Source organism: Leptosomus discolor, chromosome 5, assembly GCF_034619465.1.
Source record: "Leptosomus discolor isolate bLepDis1 chromosome 5, bLepDis1.hap2, whole genome shotgun sequence".
Classification (NCBI taxonomy): Eukaryota; Metazoa; Chordata; class Aves; order Leptosomiformes; family Leptosomidae; genus Leptosomus; species Leptosomus discolor.
Window position 1 is genome coordinate 30,043,147 of NC_141395.1, and position 5,412 is coordinate 30,048,558.

General features: G+C 40.9%; 1 long non-coding RNA gene across 1 annotated transcript; it reads right to left on the bottom strand.

Annotated features, from left to right (window-relative positions):
- Window positions 1-1,782: 1,782 nt before the first annotated feature.
- Window positions 1,783-3,647, bottom strand: LOC147415475 (uncharacterized). Its single transcript, XR_015183511.1, has 3 exons — window positions 3,545-3,647; window positions 2,997-3,050; window positions 1,783-1,831 (listed from the first exon to the last, which is right to left on the bottom strand). It is a non-coding gene; the product is annotated as an uncharacterized LOC147415475 (long non-coding RNA).
- Window positions 3,648-5,412: the final 1,765 nt, after the last annotated feature.

The window sequence follows — 5,412 nt, forward strand, 5'->3', positions numbered from 1 at the left end:
TAAATTTCAAGTACTTGATTCCATGTAAGTAAAATTAATTTCATTAATTGCCAATTTATACAGATTAAAATAGTGAGAGAAAAATACAAATTAAAACAGCACCTTCCCCTCATGCTCCTCTCTTTTTTCAGGCTCAACTTCACACCTTAAACCCTCAACCTTTCTACCTTCCCGCCACCTGAAGCAGTGCAGGGCAAAGGGGAATGGGGGGTTGCAGTCAGTCTGTAACAGCTCCTTTCTATTGTACCATCCTCCTCATGCTTTTCCCCTGATACACCATAGGTCCTCTCCACAAGCTGCAGTCCTTCAGCATAAGCTTGCTCCTGCATGGCTTCTCTCCATGGACTGCAGTTCCTTCAGGAAATCTCGACCTGCTCCAGCATGGGATCCTCCGTGGGCTGCAGGGAAATACCTGTTCCAGCACCTGAAGCAATTTCTCCCTCTTCTTCTTCTCTGACCTTGGTGTTCAGAGGACTGTTTCTCTCACTTTCTGTCTCATTCCTCTCTGCTGTGCAGCATTTGCCCTTTCTTAAATATGCTTTCATAGAGGTGCAACCAGCTTCACTGATGAGCTCAGCTGTCCTGCAGTGGGTCCATTGCAAAACCGCCTGGAACAAGCTGTATCCTGCACAGGGCCACTCACAACTGGGTACCTGTGCCCAATAGAGAAGCATAACCTAAAAGCTGGAGATTAAGAACTTCCTGACCCTCTCCAGTGCTCCCCTTTGAGTTGTGCCCAAAGTCATTTGTAGGGTGCACAATGGAGCAGACCCACAGACTGACTTGGATTCAGAGAAGGACAGTTATTTGTACTGGTAATTTGCTGGTACATGTAGTGCAAGATTGCTTTCATCAGCACAGCTCTACAGTTGTGCTGGCCTGTGTGGAGATGCAGGTGGAGAAGCAGAACCTGCAAGTGCTTCCAGCAAGAACTTCTGGAGTGAAGGGGGCAGTGGAGCTCACGCCAGTATCTCCCCCTCCTCAAGCAAAAAGTAACGGCATCTTACATTTCAGTCATGCAAGAAATCAACCTCCAGCACAATAAACCAGAGAGGAAATCTATCCCCAAACACGGGAAACTGAGGATGATAGAGCAGTTTTTTAAAAAGAGAAATTTTTGTTTCTGTGCTGCTCTGGATGGGAGAAAAAGGCAATGAGAGAAAGGCAGAAAAGTGGTAGATGAGAAAGCATTAAAACAATTCCCCTACTCCCAAAAAGTGCTGAGTATGAGTACAGTGGTAGGAGGCAAAAAAAAACAGGGGGAGGCCAGGGAGAGGTAATTTTATGGCTTGTATTACGTTCAAAGTTAGATATGCACTAGAACCTGACATGAAAAACCTGTGCACCCACCAAATTATTGTGAAGATAATGATTTAAAACTGTTAAAGCCCTTTTTCCACAGATCATCTGTTCTCAGCAGAAGGTCAAGAAAAGTCCCACTTTCTTCATCTCCTTCCACATGCAAAATACCTCAGATGTGATAACAGCTTTGCCAACAGCCAAGAACATGGAGTTGTTACACCAGTTTGCATTCAGAAGATAACTACTGCACTGAAGATAAAAGCAAATATACATGATTACCAATCTAGCTTTTATTAGATGTGAGCTCAGAATGTAAGTAGCACCCAAACCAACAATTAAAAAGTTGTTTATTAAAAAACATTTACCATTTAAAGTGAACCACTTCAGTCAGAAGAAACTTCAATCTTGAGCTGTAACTTTGAGAGCTTTCTATCTCCTGCAAGTAGCTTTTTACAAACTTCACTTCCTCTTCTGTTCTCTGCTCTGGTCTCTTGCCAGTTATCTGGAGTACTCTCAGAGGTAAGTGATCCTGAGAAAACATCCAACAGATAGTGAACTACGAGCTAAAAGCAGAAGCTAAGGAGGAAACACCTGCACCCTTCAGAAAACTAAAGAGTGTAATCTGTAAGAAACATAAATAATTAATTTCCAATTCTCTCTCCCATTTCATTTTAGCTTTTAGAGAAATATCTGTGAGAAAAAGTTAAATTTATGTCTAAAAGAACAGTGACCTGACAAACCACAACTGAATTTTAAGCATGTCCTTTAGGAATTAAACACTGCACACTTCGATCTAAGATAGAAGATATTTTTTAGGCCAAACTTGTGGCTAATTCACAAAACCGCTGTCAAACTGTAAGTTAGGGGGCGGAGAGAAATTGACATTTGTTTTCCTCCCACTGCTGATGAGTGTTTGTTTAAGAAAAGGTACTGCATGAGGAAGGTACTACATGAAGAACAAGAATGCCTACTTTTACCATTATATTCTTCAGTTGCTTTTTCCTTCTACCAGTTCCCATTCCTAAATTACAGCATGCTTGAGGGTGTCTGTTCTAGGGGCTCCCAACTCACTTTGTACAGTTTTCATACAGGGAGACCTCTATCTTCCCTTAAGATGGAAAGCAGAACTCCATGAGCCATCCTTGAGGAGATAAATATGAGCAGCTGTGCACCAGGTAGAAACACAAATGCAGCTGCTCTTGGGAGCTGGAAGAAACGGGTTTTTCTTCTGCTCAAGTACTGCAGAACGCATGGGCATAGCCTCAGAATTTGTCCCTAGCTCGGTTAGAGCTCAGCTTAAGACCAAATTCATAGCTAAAGGCTCTGTCAGTTCTTGAGACCTGACCATTTATGACACCATTGGTTTCACTAAACCAATGTAAATCCCAAGCACAAAGAAAATTTGTCACATCTAGACTTGATGTGATACAGATGTTTATAAACAAACTATGGTTTGCAGATATTGTAACTGACATGCTGTCAAGTGACCAGGTCAGATTATGCAAATAAAAGGATCATGTGATGAGAGAGGTGGTAAGCAAGGATCCTGGTGTCATCCCTGTTTCCCAACCCACCCCTTCCCCTGTGCAAGTTTGGTTCTATAACTGCTGTTCTTTTTTTTTGTGAAAAACCCTGAACACAGCGATTTGCCGCACAGATGGAAGATCCCCTACAGAGGAAGGAAAGTGCCAAACCTTTCAGGCTCTGAACATGGTGGTTTTGAAGGACAGTTTGGAATGCTTCCTGTTCTGGATAAAAAGAAAAAAAAATTGGAAACGGCCTTGGTTGCTTTAGGTTATCACAGGGTTAGAAGTATACATTAATATTTCCCCATAAGGAATTTCTGCAGAAATACATTATCCACTTTACGTTAAAGCTTACTCTCTAAAAAGCGTGTATCTGAAAGGACTTCGGACAAAACCTCTCCACTGTTTCTTTATAAAACAAGCTTTCAATTACTTTAAGAAAATGTACCCAGACAATATGAAAATGAGGAGGCACTGCTGGCCTACAGTTTCAATATGACATGCAAAGATGGCAATGCATTAACATTTTGGTACATATTCGTAAAAAGATTGAGATCTGTCCAAACACTAGGCATCTTGTCAAGCAGATCAGAGAGACACAGTAATTCTAATACATCTGAAAAGGATGATTTACTTTCATTCTCTATTGAAAAATCCTCTTCCTCCCACTAAAGAATGTGGGCTTTATAGAAGTCATGTCATCAACGTTTAATCACCTCCATTCCATTCCTGCAGGTCCTCCCATAAGATCTGGCACACCTTCTTCATGATCTCCACGACCCTTGCAGGCTTGTACAACTTCTTGAATGGGCAAGCAGAAAGAACAGCTATGTCAGAACACAAAGACAAATCATGACTGTTTCTCAAGGGCTGCATTCAGGACTAGCACAGAGAACATTAGTCTGGAATGGGGACACTGGGACTGAACTTCTCCCTCTCCCACTGATCTGCCAAGACACACATCTCTGTTTCTGGCTGTCCTACTGCCATTTGACTGACATACCTAATTACATTTTCAATAGTATTTAGAGACAAAGACTATTCTACAAAGAGCAGAAGCAAGTCTCTGATCTTTCCTGGAGCCACTGAACAACCAACATTTAAACAAAGGCTAGAGCTGAAATTTTAACAGTATTTTGGTGGTAGCATTGACACTGTCCCATTGTAGAAATCCAAGTACATTAGAGAAATGATCAAATGGCAGATCCAACAGTAGGTAAGTTTTTGCTCTCTAGTTCATTCATACTGAGGACCCAGAAACCAACTCTTATGAAATCGCTATACTACAGATTTTCATCCTCCTATAAGCCTTATCAATCTCTATTAGAAAAAAAGGAAGAGTGAGAAATTTAATTTGCTTAGAACAGCATGCTCTTGTTTAAACAGGCAGACTGTCATTAACAGACGCCCAGTACCTGCCAAATGACCAATTGAGCTGTACTGCAGAGACTAAGGATGGTTGTAGTAAAAACACGAATTCGATTACCCACATTAAAAGATCTGATTATACGTGCCCTAAAATATCTGCATCATTTAACCACAGTTAAGTGTAATTAAAACTGTATTAAAGGACTACATGGGAACAACTATATTCATGTCTCCATCTTCTTCCCCTCCTTTTTTTTTTTTTTAAGATAAATACAGTCCTGTATGCATATATCACTTAAAACTATTAAGCATCCGAAGTTAACTTTTTCCATAAAGAGGTTATCACATACATGCCTTTCACAAAGTTTCTTCTATCTAGCAGAGGCTAAGAGACTACTGATGAGAATTACTCCCACAGCATCCAACACTCCTGTTTTTCTGTCTAGGAAAGACTCCTTAGGACAAGGACACTCAGCATTTGTCCTCAGAAAGCTTCCTATGCTTTTAAAACCCCTTCTGTACTAGAACAGGGCAAGTTCCCAGATGACAAACACCCGCTAATACTTTCTTTGATACAGCAGTACTCCAGAAGAGTACACCTTTGAAGACTCTCCAGAAGACACATCAAATCCCTTCAGAAAATAAACATGTCATTTGTCAACATGCATTAGAAATGGAATGAGATACTGAGGTGTAACAGCTTACACTGCAAAAAAACCCCAAACACACACACATACACTCCTGCCATGTGACAAGATTTTTGCCTTCCCCTCTTTCTCCTCCCAAATCATACCTTAGTTGTTGCTTGTAGGATAGACCTGCTGGCTAGCTTCTGACCTAAAAAAATCAACACAGCCTGTTTATACAATTATTTCATTCACTAATGAGGTGCACTGCTGCTGGTAGAAAATAATCATTACTGATGAGATGGGCTCTGAAGTTCATTCCTACAAAAGCTTTGTTCAGAAGGGAAGGGCAGATCAAGAATTTTCTCATCAGAGATTCACGGAGATCAGTAACTTTTCATAGCACTCCTCAGCTGTATCACACTTTCTATCCCTAATGGAACACATTCTTCCTGCCTAATCTTCTGAGAACATATCTGTTTGTATAGGCTTAAGGGAGCAAATTGTAAGTTTGCCACCAAATAGACAAGTCAACAGCTGGCTACCATCCACGGCCAGAATCAGGAACTCAAGTGGTATGAAAGGGAAGA